Here is a 15,823-nt window from a genome sequence, read left to right on the forward strand (position 1 = left end):
ATAATAGGAAACTTTATCTTACCTAATAATAGACAAACATGTAAATTGACTGTACCTTTGCTATTCTAACCAGCCAATCAGAAGAGTATGCAAATTAACCTAACAAAGATGGCTGTTAATTTGCATACGTAGGCTCCAAGCGGTGGAGCAAAGCCTGATGGCCCCCGGGCCGGCGGAGCAGTGAAAGCCTCACGGCCGCAGGGCCAGCTCCAGCTGGAGCCCAGCCAGATGGACCAAAGGGGTCCCAGGTGCCGGAAGCAAACCGGTGCCAGCAGCCAGGGGAAGGAAGGCCCACTGTGCGAATCTTCGTGCAACTGGCTTCTTATATGTATGTGTGTGTGTGTGTATTGATTTCAGAGAAGGAATCACTGATTGGCTGCCTCCTGCACACCCCCTAATGAGGACTGAGCCCGCAACTCAGGTATGTGCCCTTAACTGGAATCGAACCCAGGACCCTTCAGTCTGCAGGCCAAGGCTCTATCCACTAAGCAAAACCAGGCAGGGCCCTAATCTCTTTTATATGTTCTATACCCAAAAGCTTTTAGGATTTTCCCCTTTATTTCTGGTGTCTGAAATTTACCATGATATCTGGGATTCAGTGACCTTCTGGTTTCTGGATTGATGTTAAACACCTGTGCCACACCTGGCCAGGCTTGTTCCATTATTTTTTTTTAACGTGACATCCTTATTTTTTTTTTTTTCATCTTCATTGTTGAGGTTATTACAGATGTTCCTCTATTTTCCTCCCATAGCTCCCCTCCACCAGGTTCCCACCCCATCCCAGGCCTTTGACACCCTATTGTCTATGTCCACAGGTAATGCATACATGCATATAAGACCTCTGTCTAATCTCTTCTCACATCCCTCCAACCCCTTCCCTCTGAAAATTGTCAGTCTGTTCCATTTCCATGCCCCTGATTCTATTCCATTCACCAGTTTATTCTGTTCATCAGATTTTTTATTCACTTTATGGTATGTATTTGTTGTCACTTTGTTGTTCATATTTTTTCTCTTTACCTTTTTCTTCTTCTTCCTCTTCTTAAAGAATACCCTTCAGCATTTCATATAAGAGTGGTTTGGTAGTGATGAACTCTAGTCTTTTCTTGTCTGTGAGGCTCGTTATCTGACCTTCAATTCTAAATGATAGCTTTGCTGGGTATAGTATTCTTAGTTGTAGGTGCTTGCTATTCACCACTTTGAATACTTCTTGCCACTCCCTCTGGCTTGCATAGTTTCTTTTGAGAAATCAGCTGACAGTTGTATGGGCACTCCCTTGTAGGTAAATGTTTTTCTCTTGCTGCTTTTAAAATTCTGTCTTTTGCCCTTGGCATTTTAATTATGTGTCTTGGTGTGGTCCTCTTTGGATTCCTCGTTTGGAGTTCTCTGTATTTCCTGGTCTTGTAAGTCTATTTCTTTCAACAGGTAGGGGAAGTTTTCTGTCATTTTTTCTTCAAATAGGTTTTCAGTATCTTGCTCTCTCTCTTCTTCTGGCACCCCCATAATTCAGATGTTGGTATGCTTGAAGTTGTCCCAAAGGCTCCTTACACTATCTTCATTTTTTTCTAAATATATATTTTATTTTTTACAGAAGGAAGAGAGAGGGATAAAGAGTTTGAAACATCGATGAGAGAGAAACATCTATCAGCTGCCTCCTGCACACCACCTCCTGGGGATGTGCCCACAACCAAGGTCCATGCCCTTGACTGGAATCGAACCTGGAACCTTTCAGTCCGCAGGCCAACACTCCACCCACTGAGCCAAACCGGTCAGGGCATCTTCATATTTTTTTTACTCTTTTTTCTTTTTGCTCTTCTGGTTGGGTGTTTTTTGCTTCCTTGTATTTCAAATCATTGATTTGATTCTTGGGATCCTCAAATTTACTGTTGAATCACTGTTTATTATTCTTTATTTCAGTCAGTGTATGCTTAATTTCTGACTGGTCTGGTCCTTTTCCATTTTTTTTTTTAATTTTACTTTAATTTTTTTAATTTTTACTAAGATCCTTGAAAGTCTCACTAAGTTCCTCAGAGATTTCTAAAAGATTCTTGAGTAACCTTGTAACTGTTGTTTTGAACTCTATATTGAGTAATTTGCTTTCTTCCATTCCTTTCATTTGTCACATGTTTGTCTCCACACTTTGGCTGCTTCCCTGTGTTCATTTCTATGTATTGGGTAGCTGCTAAGTCTCCTTTGAGGTGTAAGAGTGGCCTTGTGCCCTGGCCAGTTTGGCTCAGTGGATAGAGTGTCAGCCTGCAGACAGAAGGGTCCCGGGTTCAATTCTGGTCAGGGGTACGTGCCTTGGCTGCAGGCTCGATCCCCAGTGTGGGGCGTGCAGATGGCAGTCGATTGATGATTCCCTCTCATCATTGATGTTTCTACCTTTCTCCCTCTCCATTCCTCTCTCTGAAATCAGTAATATCACACACACACGTCTACATGTGTATATGCATAAAAAATGGGACTCCGCTGCTTCTGCCATTGGCAAGAAGCCCTCTCCCTCCACCCCAGGTCTGGGTGGTGCCAAGCAGTTCATACTGACCACTGGTACACTGGCTCTTGGGTCTCCAGGGAGGTGCAAAGTGAGCCACTGCCTGAGGCCACCCAGCAGGAGCTACAGAGAGATCTGCAGATTCCCCCTCTTTGTATCGGGTTTGGAAGTGCCCAGACAAGGCCTGGCTGTGAAGAAGGTAGGCTAGTGCTGGGGCCAGTGGCAGTTTTGGGGGCCTTTTATTTATAGGTTTGCAGTTCCGACCCAGCTGCAGCTTGTTTGACGGAGTTTTCGCCTGAGAAAGGACAGACCATTCATATGCAAAAGATGTTGCACAGCTTGGGTGGGGTTGTAAATTGGGTAGGGCAAGGTCTCAGGGAATCACTGTTTGGGCGGAGCAAACAGAAATGGCTTCCAGTCAGTCCCGCACCAAGGAGGTCCAGGCAAGAGAACAATGACTGCGGCGAGCACCTCTGTCTGGAAGAAAGCCGCCCTGAGTTCCTGCCCCAATGCCTGACAGTCCAGTTTCTCCCTGTATGTGTCTGGGTCTCCCAGAGCCTCGCCCAGCACTGGAGCTCAGAGCAAGCAGGAGCTTGTAAATTCAGTTCAGTGCTGGCCTTTTAAGAGCAGCAGCTGTCTCCAGCAGCCTGTGTGTCACTCAGCCCCAATGCGCATTGGTTTTTACAGTCCATAGTTCTTACTACCTGTAGGGACTTTTTTCCCCAGTTCTGGAAACTGGGGGTGGGGGTCTGGTGTGGGGCTGGGACTCCTCACTCCTCAGAGCAGCATCCACAGAGGCAATCACCCTCCCGATTAAAAAATCGGCACACCCAGGTCCCAGACCAGCCTGTCCCACACCTCTGCACCTTCTACCAGTCTCAGTGCGCTTTCTTCTTCACCTCTCTCGTAATACTTCCACTCAGCCAGCTTTCCCATGGTTCTGGGTGATAGTTGTTCTGTCTTTTAGTTGTAATTTTGATGTGGTTGTGGGAGGCAGCAAGTACAGGCGTTTACCCATGCCGCCATCTTGGTTCTCTGGTTCCATTATTCTTAATTTCCTTCATATTCTGTATTTCCAATTCTGTTATTTCATGTTCTAAATGTCTAAGAGCTCTTTGTTTTCTGAGGATTGGTTTTTCTTGTTTCGAAGATATAATTATCCCCTTCCAAATATATCAATAACTTTTTATGTTTTTATTATTGATCAGTAATTTTTTAATAAAGTTTTCTTCCTGAATTGTTTCTATTTCCTTCTTCTCTTTCACATAGAGATTATCCTAAAATGTTTAATGATCCTTAATCTCATACTTTAAAATGAAACAAAAAAGTTGCAGGAACTTCTGTGTTTATAGGTGTCACTGTTGGATGACGAGTCTGGGCCATGTTATCATCTCTTGGTCTTTTTCTCCCTGATCATAGGTTTGCTCTAACAGGATGAATCTTCCAATCTAATCTTCTGGAATTAGAAGCCTGACACCCAGTGTTCTCAGAACTAGAAAGGAAGAGGCTGGGGGTGATTCCCATTTCAACATGAAGATTTCTATTCAATTATCTGTCAGTATGGCACCCTTAATTCAGCTGTGCCCAGTGACAAGAACAGAGATCATCCCTTTGTATCAGAGAAGAAACCTGAAGAGACCCTTTCCTGGTAATATGTTACTTACTTGTTATTATAGACTTTTAGACAATTCTTTCAAGGTACCTGCAGCCACCAATACTGAAGCATCCCAGGACTACAGAGCACCAATTCTAGCACAAATTCAGTTTACTCACATATACCAAGTTATTTACCACTTGTTGCTTTCTAGCTCCTAAAATTTTAGTTGTGATCAACTTTCCAGTTTTCTTTGCCCTTGACATCTATGCCTATTTTTTTTTAAATATTTTTTATTGATTTTTTACAGAGAGGAAGGGAAAGGGATAGAGAGCTAGAAACATCGATGAGAGAGAAACATTGATCAGCTGCCTCCTGCACACTCCCTACTGGGGATGTGCCCGCAACCCAGGTACATGCCCCTGACCGGAATCGACCCTGGGACCCCTCAGTCCGCAAGCCGACGCTCTATCCACTGAGCCAAACCGGCTCCGGCTATGCCTATTTTTTTAAAAAAGAAAAAAATCAATTCTAGTAGATTTGATAGCAAAAAAAAGTAAATGGTTATTTAATCTACCATGTTTAAATGAATTTTCATTCATCTATCAATTTTGATGTGTCATGTCCTCATTGTTACACATTTCTAAATAGTATGAAATTTAAGTTCAAATTCTAGTAAGACACAGAGGTTTTTGTTTTTTTCAATCCTCACCAAAGGGCATGTTTATTGATTTTTGAGGGGGGGGGGTAGAGGGGGAAAGAGAAAAAGAAAACATTGATGTGAGGAAAAAACATGATCGGTTGCCTCCCGCACACACCCCAACAATGCAGGCAGGCTCATTGTGGCTTTAACATCTAGTTTTACTATACTACAGTAAAAAAATACTGACCTATTCAATTATTCTTATTTAAAATTTCAAATTCTCATTGAAGCCCAAGACAATTTCAAAAGAATTCACAGGAATTTGAGAAGAATGTGTATTCTCTATTGGAAACAAAGTTTGACATACATCTATTAAATAAAGTATACTACTATTCAAATCTTTATAGCCTTAATTTTTGTTTACTTAATTTATTAAATTCTGAAAGGTGAATTAAAGTCTCCTAAAAAAAACTGGTTTTACCAATTTCTCTAAAGAAACAACTTCATAAGTTTTAACGCTATTTGTTTGAGTTTATCACACAAAAGTTTAAGCCTGATACTGTTTAGCAGTCCTAGTATTTTATTTAAAAAATGTTTTCCACTCAAAAGTTTTGCCCTAGAAAGGTTTTATCCTTTGCTTGATGTCAATGAAACTTGCAAGTTTTAGTATTATTTTTGCCATTCCCATATTTTCAATGTTTGTGTCATTCTGACCTAGATAAAACTCATAAAACCACACAGTAAGATTTTTAATCCAATTTGAACAGGGGACGGAGAAAATCAATTACAGTTAAATTAAGAAAAAAACTATAAGGTAGTCAAACTTGACAGGAAAATTGGTGAAGAGGGCTTGGAAAATAAGATGGATGCACCAAGAGTAGGTTGGGCAAGCAATACCCCACTGAAGGACATCTACTTAGAATACCATTTGCATTACTGTTAATGGAACTGCCACCATTAAAATATTCACTCACATAGCACAAGAATATTGGATACCCCAAAGCCACTGAAAGTTATCTCTATCTTCTCCACCTGTGTGAGCTGTTCCAGCAGGATCAACGTATATGGAAGTCAACTTGGTTTCCTAGTCTCCATCCCTTTCAGTGCTCCCCCTCCTCAGGCATGAAGTGATTTTTCATTGCTTTTCAGATTGCAGAGACCAAGGCAGCATACACAGGTGGGATCTATCTATTTCCAAGAAGTACGTAGCACAAATAGGTATAAACAGGAAACTATTTAAGAAAGAGGTTCAAGGCAGGGCTTTCAGGCAAGCTTCCTATTATAATACCACTAGTTCATCAGAATAATCAGGGAACAGTAGATAGTTCTGCTGTCATCCCTTCTCATCCATACTGTCTATACAGAAACCCCAAATTTCAGAGATATGGATGAAATCTATTTTCCCAGTGTAGTATGAGACAACCTATTCTTCTGCTTTAGCTGATTTGCTTCAACAGGTAACTTAGATGGAGTCAAATGTATCTATTTTACCATGTTACCAAAAACTTCACTAACTTATTTACTAACTGAAACCTATTAACTGAGAGAACGGTTAAAATGTAAACTTGTCATGAGCTCTGGCCACGGAGTAGCTCAGCTGGTTAGAGTATTATACTGATACTCCAAGGTTGCTGGTTCAATCCCCAGTCAGAGCACATACAAGAATCAACCAATGGCCGAAACTGATTTGGCTCAGTGGATAGAGCATAAGCCTGCGGACTGAAAGGTCTCAGGTTCGACTCCGGTCAGGGGCATGTACCTGGGTTGCGGGCACATCCCCAGTAGGAGATGTGCAGGAGGCAGCTGATCGATGTTTCTCACTCATCGATGTTTCTAACTCTCTATCTCTCTCCCTTCCTCTCTGTAAAAAGTCAATAAAATGTATTTTTTTAAAAAAAAAATCAACCAATGAATGCATAAGTGAAACAACAAATCGATGTTTCTCTCCTCTCTGCTCTAAAAGCTATAAATAAATAAATAAATAAACAAACAAACAAACAAACAAATAAATTTTAATTGTAAGCTTGTCATAGTAAGAATAACATACTATCACCCAGGCCCCGTTGGAAGGAGCATCATCCCCTAGAGCTTTGGGGTTTGATTCCCTATTAGGGCACATACCTAGGTTTTGGGTTTGATCCCCTGTCAGGGCACGTATAGGAGGCAGGCAAAGTTTCTCTCTCACATCGATATTTCTCTATAAGATCAATACAAACATATTCTCAGGTAAGGATTTTTTAAAAAGGCCTAACATACTATTCTCAGAATGCTAAAACTCTATTAACTCCCAAACACTGTTGTATTTATTAACTCTAAAAAAGGCAGAAAAACATTCTCTAAGTTATATTACTCAATTAACTTTCTCATATTGTTCTACATTTTCTATTTTAATAAAACATATTCATTATAAGGAATAGTATACAATTTAAAAACTTTTGAAAATTCATTAAAAATAAGTATCTTAAATAACAAATATAAAAAAATACTATAGCCCAGAGTATTATTAGGGAACTATATACTAGGGATTTTTCCCTCCTATAAAAGCTATGTGCTTTTAACTATTCCTAAATGTTAAAACAATTAACTATTTTAAAACAAATTTAAATCTTGGTATACTCCAGATTACTAATTTTCTTATCACCCATTTGTACACCAACTCTTATACCAATTAGAGTGTCTCTGAAAACATGGCTAAAATGTACCACTATAACTCAAAACACAGAATTACAATAGAAGCTCTTTTTAGTATTCATCTCAAGTTTGTTTTTTTCTTAAGCCCAAAGTACTAGCAACTCAGAAAATACCACTACGACATAACTTTCTGGGGTTTTACTTAGTTTTCAAATCAAACTTGAAATAAAATTCATCACTCTTTTATAGAACAAAGCAGATAGCCTCAATTAGTGTTAATTACTTACTTGCAAACTGTATGACCAAGTAAATTTATTTTCAATACTAGAAGAAAATAAAATTGTTCCATTCTTATTTTAACTTTGCACTACATAAACTTAGGAGGCATGCATTTCACCTTCTTTACTTTAAAACTACCCATCCTTACTTTTAAATATAAATCTCAAAATAATTACCTCTAACTAGCCTTTCTCACTTCAATCTTTTCCCCAATCATGTTATATCTGGCTGTTAATATTCTCATTTTTCTTCTTATATTTCTGTTCAATGACCTTCAGTAGAACTCATTTCTAATTTCTAATCCAAACTTCTTTAGATTCTCAGCTCAGGCCACACAATCTTATCAACTTTATTTTTCATTAAATTCGTATAAAACACTTTACTTCAAGCAAGAAAAATATTTACACATTCCACAATTCCCAACATGCCTTTCCCCTTTTCTGATAATCCCTTCCCTCTCCATCAATCCAACAGAACACTTCTTCAAAATATAGATTAGAAGTTTTTTGCCAAAAAGCTTTATTAATTCAGTCTTACTATATACTATTCATATTATTTTATGCCAGCTCAGTAATTTAAACGTTTCATTTTAAGTGCTCTTCAAGTTGTCTTAGATCATGAGATCTTAAGAGCAGGAACCATATCCTTTGCTGTGTATAGCATTCCCATTCTTACCCCTTGTAAATGAGTAATACCTAACTCAATTAAAACAAGAGGTTAGAGAAAATACAACTAGATAAACAAGGTGTTTTTTTCTGAATACAAAAACTAAATTCAAATATAACATTCGTTTTTGTCAAAACACAGAAACATGACATACCCTTAAGTGTATTATTTCTACATATAGAAGTCAACTCTTAATGCTATTAATAACATTCTAGTTATTTTTAATTTTAAAATCTATCCAAAAAGGATATAAAGTCTTAATATTTTGTAGATAATAAACATACTTTTTCAAAGTCTAATCTAACCAATTTTTAAAAATATGTATTTTTATTGATTTCAGAGAGGAAAGGAGAGAGAAAAAAAGAAACATCAGTGATGAGAGAGAATAATCGAATCAGGTGCCTCCTGCATGACCCCCACTGGGTACTGAGCTGGCAACCCAGGCATGTGCCCTTCACCGGAATCAAACCTGGGACACTTCAGTCTTCAGGCCAACGCTCTATCCACTGAGCCAAACCAGCTAGGGCTAATCTAACCAATTTTGCTTTAGCCTTCTATACTTGTCAAATACAAAACCTATGTAAGAAAAGCTGACAGATGCAGTTTTATTTCTTAAGACAACTATTTTTTAAGTTTATTTTAGATGGGAAAGGAGAGGGGGAGAGAGAGAAACATTGATGTGAGAGAGAAACATCCATCCCATCGACTGCCACCCGCACAAACCCTGACTTGAATGGAGCCCAAAACCTGGGCATGTGCTCTGACTAGAAATTGTATTGATAACCTTCATTCAGTGCACAGGACAACGCTTAACCAACTGAGCCAGCCAAGGCTCTTTAAGACAACTTTTAAAATTCTTGGAGCAAGAGTGTATTAGGAAAACTTATTACAAATTAAAAAAACAACTTCTTTATATTTTTATTCATAACCTCAAAAGCATTCATAATTCAAGTGTTAATGAGAAAGTATTTTCATGTCCATTCTACATAACATACAAAACATCTATTCCTCCAAACTAGGCATACTAGAATGAAGACTCATATTTGCATTATGTACTTTTTTAGAACTCTTTTTATAATACATATTACAGAAAAAAACCCTACTCCCTAAAGTACCAATTGTTATACTACATACAATAAGACTTCTGCTGCTCTATATTCATAAAAAACAATGCTGTAACCATTATTTCCATTTGAAAAATAAAACTGATTCAAGCACTAGAAGTTACAATCATGATCAATAATCCCATTTCAGCCTTCACCGGTTTGGCTCATTGGATAGAGCATGGGCCTGTGGACTACAGGGTCCCAGGTTCGATTCAGGCTAAGCGCACATACCGGGGTTGTGGGTTCCATCCCCCGCAGTGGGGAGCTTGCAGGAGGCAGCCCATCAATGATTCTTTCTCATCATCGATGTTTCTATCTCTCTATCTCCCTTCCTCTCTGAAATCAATAAAAAATATATATTAAAAAAATAAGTGGAACAACAAATTGATGTTTCTATACCTCTCCCTCTCTAAAAATCAATCAATAAAAAAATTTTAAAAAATGATAATTCCATTTCAGTTTGCATTTTATAAAGTGTCCTTCATGGATTTTAGTTTTTTGTGCAACTGTCCTTAAGATAACATTCTAGTTCTTTACTCATAAAAGTGTCAAAATCTTTCTGGTTGAGACAGCCATTGCAGTAAATTGAGATCCATAGAGACAATGCCAGGGCAAGTGTGAGCTGGCTGGGCACTGGGTGACTGTGCTTGCTGAGGAAAATTAATTAGGAGTAAAAATAAAGGCAATCCTAAGAGGCCGAGCATCGTATGCTTTCTTTGCGCAAACTTGCTAAGAGGAACACAAGCAGCAGCACCCAGATGCTTCAGTCAACTTCTCAAAGTTTTATAAGAAATGCTCAGAGAGATGGAAGACCATGTCTACTAAGAAAGGAAAATTTGAAGACATAGCAAAGACGAACAAGGCCCGTTACGAGAGAGAAATGAAAACTTATATCCCTCCTAAAAGGGAAACAAAAAGAAATTCAAGGATCCCAATGCACCCAAGAGGTCTCCTTTAAACAAAGGAGAGCATCCCGGCCTACCCACTGGTGACGTTGCAAAGAAGCTGGGAAAGATGTGGAATAACACTGTTGCAGATGACAAGCAGCCTTATGAAAAGAAGGCTCCTAAGTTGAAGGAGAAATACAAAAAGGATATTGCTGCATATTGAGCTAAAGGAAAGCCTGGGTATCCAAAAAGGGAGTTGTCAAGGCTGAAAAAAGCAAGAAAAGAGGAGGAAAAAGATGACGAGGAAAAGATGATGAATAAGTTGGTTCTAGTGCATTTCTTCTTGTCTATAAAGCATTTACAGAACTCACTCCTTTTAAAGAAAAAAATGGAAATGGAAGATTTGACTGCAGTGTCTTTTTGTATAGTTAACACACTACAGGATGTGTCTTTGGATAGCCCTGTCCTGGTGGTATTTTCAGTAGCCACTAACCTTCCCTGGTACAGTATGGGGGTCGTAAATTGGCATGGAAATTTAAAGCAGGTTCTTCTTGGTGCACAGCACAAATTGGTTATTTATAGGGATGGTAGTTTATTCATCTTCAGTTGTCTCTGATACAGCTTATACAAAATAATTGTCACTCTATTAACTGGGTATCACTCTGTAATTGCAAAAAAAAAGTTGCAACTGCTTTGTTGACATTATGAATACTTCTAAGTAGATACAATTTTTTTTATTAAACAAAAAAAATATTTCTGGTTGAGAGTGGATACTTACCTATAAACATAAGTGTATTATTTTATTCCTACCCCTACAATCACAATCAGAAATACTCAAATACCTTTTTAAGTAACCTGAAATGCCTAAAAGCTAACCTACATAATGCCTAGAAGCTACTTTTAAAAGTTTCCAAAAGGCATCTATATAAGGAGGCAATCCAAGACCTCCTCTACCTACTTCTTGGCTATAGGCCTAGAGAATATTGTAATAAAAGCAAGACAGACAACCATGTTATCTGTGTAAGCAATTTTAATTTCTATATTCTAAACAATTCTTTTAGTCATAAAGCTAACCTCTAAAGGGTTACTATTCATGAAATCTAAGAAACATCTCTCTCATCTTGACATAACCACACTAGAAAAAAACAGAAGGGTCATAGTACCAACAACCTATCATCTGATTTACGTCCAAATTCATACAACAATGTCAAACAAAGACAGAAAAGAGGCAGATTGGGATTAATTCTCACTACCCTTAGAAAGAACAAAATATGCCATAAGCAAGTTCAAAAATAAGACAAACTTATTTATGGTGATAGAGGTCAGAATAGTGTTTCTTCTTTAAGGGGGAATTAATAGAAGGGAGCAAGAGGCACCCTTTTCTGTGCAGAAAATGTTACATTTTCATGGGAATAGAAGTTACCTGGTATATTTCTATCAGTAGTTCCCAGCCTTTGTTTTTGGCCATGCTCTACCTAACCATCTCTAAAATCCTGATGCCCCCCCTTGTGACATATATAATTAAGTGAATATTAAATGGAAGTTGTACAAAACTTTCAATCTGCACTATTTGTGACTAGTAAGCATTTGAAATATAGCTAGTTTGAACTGAGATGTGTCATAAGAAACACACATCGACTCTGAATACTTGGTATAGGGGGGAAAATAGTAAAATATCTCAATCATGTTAACACTGAAATGTTTTGAATATAATGGGTTAAATAAAATACATTAATAGGATTAATTTTACCTGTTTCTTTTTATTTTTTAATGTGGCTACAGAAAATTTTAAACCATATTTGTAACATACAGTATTTCTTTTGGGTAGTGCTGACCTATACAATTTATAAATGCCCCACAAATTATCTTTTAGTGCATGTCATCCACCCAATGAGAGTGTAAAAACCAAATAAAGTTTTTCTTCTTTTAACAAATTAAAGTGTATTAAATTAAGAATTACTAATAGTAATTAAACAGGATTTAAGTGCCTATATAATTTTAATAACGTTTTTAAAAGATTTTTTATGGGAAAGGTTAAGGCATTTCAAAGCATGAAAATAATAAGAGAAGTTTTGTTTTCATATAGCTATAAATTGAAAATGTCATCTACATTTTACATATATCAAATTTTGAGTTAAATGTTGCACCAGAAAGGATAGTGCTATTAAAGCAATAGCATTTCTAATCCCAGAATATTAGTTCTGATAAAGCTAGATTATTTTTCATCCTAGTCACTTAGTAAAAACAAAAAAAAAGGCAGCTTCCATTTTAACCAATATCTCTATACCAAAGTCTAGCAGCCAAAACAAAGAGCCTTTATATGGTGGTATGAATAAACAATGTGGGCAATAAGACACCACTTGAAATGAGAATAGGCAAAAAAAAAAAGCTTTTATAATGTTGTTTTATAAGTAGGAGATGAAATTTACAAATTGCATTAATTAGGTTAAAACAGTGATTTCCAAAAGGTGTGCTGCAAAAGTGGGCCAAAAGAATTTTTAAAACATCCTGACTATATTTAGTTAGGGGCACTAACCTATTTCGCCTTAGATTAAAAAAAAAAAGACAATAGCCATTACAACAATAGCCAACTGGTATATATAAATGAATCAAAATTACATTATTTTTGTCAAATAGGCAAAAAAAAAATTTGTGTGTGTGTATGGCAGAGTTTTAGTAATCAGTTTGTGTGTGCCATGAGATGAAAAAGGTTGAAGATTGTTGGGTTTAAGTATAGACATATAGAAATGACAAGACAGAATAAAGATCCCATCTGTAAAATCAAGACATGCCTAGATTTAAACTTGGCTGCTCTATTATTTATTATCTTTGTGACCTGAGTCTGAGTTTGTTTTCTTGCATATAAAGTGGAAATATATATACATCACAGTATTATTAAAAGGAACTCAACAGATGGTTAATTAATGTCAGTCTTATCTCCCTTCCCTTTAATACTAATGATTATATGGTGATGATCATAAGATTAGGGGTGAATTTCTCTCCCCCTTTCATTTTCCAAACTGCTGAAAATACTTTTTAAGCATATACGAACCTTCTAGTATTTCCTATTCATACCTATCATGTGAACTTTAAATTACTTTTACTACTACAAATATTTTTATAACTTAAAATTTGTGACAGTGGTGGGGGGGAGATAGACAGTAGAAAAAAATTAAAGAGGAAAATAAGTTTAAGACCATACTAGCCCAGATATACAAAGTATGGAGAGGAAAAATGCAAAAGGAAATGCTGTCTGAGAAAATTCCCCAATTCAGACTAAGCAATGAAAAGGATAGCATATCTTACCCTGGCCAGTAGCAGAATAGTTAGAGCATTGGCCCACGGACCAAAGGGTTAAGGGCATGTACCTGGTGGTGGTCTGCTCCCCAGCGCCAGTCAGGGTGAATGCAAGAGGCAACCAATCAGTCGATGTGTCACTCTCACATCGATGTTTCTCTCTCTCTCTCCCGCCCCCCTTCCCTTTCATCCTCTCTAAAAATCAATTGAAAAAAATATCCTTGGGGAAGAATTAAAAAAATAAGAAAAAGTAGCATGCCTCTCCTCAACCTAACTACTGTTGAGGCTACTCTTTACTCTCATCCAGAATTACATTACATACAAATACACATAGCTACACAACCCTAGTCTCTCTACTAATGGTCACCACCATGCTCATGGTCAACAATTTAAAGGATAAAGAAATTCAGGATGTTGTAACAAAGACAAACCAACACACTGGTTGGGAAATAATTTCACTAAAATGTACTCATTCCAAGTGCATTTACTCATCAGCTGATAGTCAGAAAATGGTATGTGTTCCTAAAGTACTGAACAGCTAAAACTGGAGAAGCCACACTGTGATACCTACCTCTGACTTCCTTTTTAACAACCTTGCCTTTGTAAATAGGAGTCTAAAACATTAGCAAAGGTATATAAATCCAAATCACTCAGGTAAAAAATTTCAAGTTACAGTAGAAAAAATAATTAAACAATGATAATAATAACTATTTTTATTCTAAAAGATACTAGAAAGCTAAGTACTTTATATAAATTACTAGAGGCCCAGTGCACGAATTCGTGCACCAGTGGGTGTCAGCCTGCAGGATAAAGCTGAAACCAACATCTCCTGAGGGGTCCCAGATTGCGAGAGGGCACAGGCCAGTCCATCCAAGGGACCCCACTGGTGCACAATCAGGGCCAGGGAGAGACACAGGTTAGCCAGCTGGGGAGGGACTGCAGGAGGGTCCAGGGTGTGTCCAGCCCATCTCACTCAGTCCCAATCAGCTGGACCCTAGAAGCAAGCTAACCTACTGGTCGGAGCATCAGAGCATCTGCCCCCTGGTGGTCAGTGCACGTCATAGCGAGCGGTTGAGTGGCCTTAGCATATCATGCTTTGATTGGTTGAACGGCCAACCGGTTAAACAGACACTTAGCATATTAGACTTTTATTATATAGGATGTACATGATATTATCATTTACCATTACCATTTGCCTAGTGCTCACATAGATTTTAACCCCACCAATTTTACTTCAAGGCATACACTTTTAAAGCTTATCTCATCCTGCCTCTTTATCTTATATAATAAAAGCCTAATATGCTAAGTGTCTGATTGGCCGTTCAACCAATCAAAACATAATATGCTAATAATATGCTAAGGCTACTCAACCGCTCGCTATGATGTGCACCAGGAGGCAGGCACTCCGACCAGTAGGTTAGCTTGCTGCTGGGGTCCAGCCTGGAGCCCTCCCGCAGTCCCTCCCTGGCTGGCCAACCTCCCGCATCCTTCCCCGGCCCCGATCATGGACCAGTGGGGTCCCTCGGCCTGGCCTGTGCCCTCTCGCAATCTGGGACCCTCGGAGGATGTCAGGGAGCCAGTTTTGGCCCAATCCTGCAGACCAGGCCAAGGGACCCCACTGGTGCACAAATTCGTGCATTGGGCCTCTAGTTTATACATAATTATAAATGCAGCTATGACTTTCTGTATATATGCACACACGTGTGTGTGTGCTGGTGTGTGTGTGTGTGTTATTTGGTAAGTAGATAGTAAGCAACAGGCAATTAATTCCAACTTTGGCAAGGCTTTTATCCACCTTCATAAGCCATTTGACAATTAGAAATCCCTCCTCCCCAATAAATGGTGTTTTGAAAGTACTAGTTATATTTAACGTCTCCCTTAAGAAACTGATGAAAAAGATATGCAGTAGGCTTTTGAGTAAAAGGATTAACAACATGAAAGGATAAAAATGTTAATCATGATGGGAAAGTGTGGCTCAATGGTTGAGCATCCACCCATGAACTGGAAGGTCACGGTCCGATTTGAAATGGGTTGGAGGCTCAATCCCCAATAGGGGGCATGCAGGAGGCAGCCAATCGCTGATTCTCTCTCATCGATGTTTCTCCCTCTTTCCCCCTCTTCCTTCCTCTCTGAAATCAATAAAAAAATGTTAAACGCGTAAAAGTTTGATAATTAATGAAACATAGGCAAATATGCTTTGTAAACTATAAATTACTTTCATCCTAGTACTTT

The 15,823-nt window shown here is 38.1% G+C and overlaps 1 protein-coding gene and 1 pseudogene across 1 annotated transcript in view; one reads left to right on the forward strand and one right to left on the reverse strand.

Annotated features, from left to right (window-relative positions):
- Positions 1–6,176, reverse strand: part of ZNF644 (zinc finger protein 644) — a 114,318-nt gene extending 108,142 nt beyond the window's left edge. Inside the window, exon 1 of the mRNA XM_015560326.1 lies at positions 5,758–6,176. The gene's annotated coding sequence lies outside the window, so the exon portion shown is untranslated. The remainder of the gene's footprint in view (positions 1–5,757) is intronic.
- Positions 2,896–11,067, forward strand: LOC102772847 (annotated as a pseudogene).
- The last annotated feature ends 4,756 nt before the right edge of the window (positions 11,068–15,823 follow it).

The sequence above is a fragment of the Myotis davidii genome, unplaced genomic scaffold (assembly GCF_000327345.1).
Source record: "Myotis davidii unplaced genomic scaffold, ASM32734v1 scaffold674, whole genome shotgun sequence".
In the NCBI taxonomy this organism is placed as follows: domain Eukaryota; kingdom Metazoa; phylum Chordata; class Mammalia; order Chiroptera; family Vespertilionidae; genus Myotis; species Myotis davidii.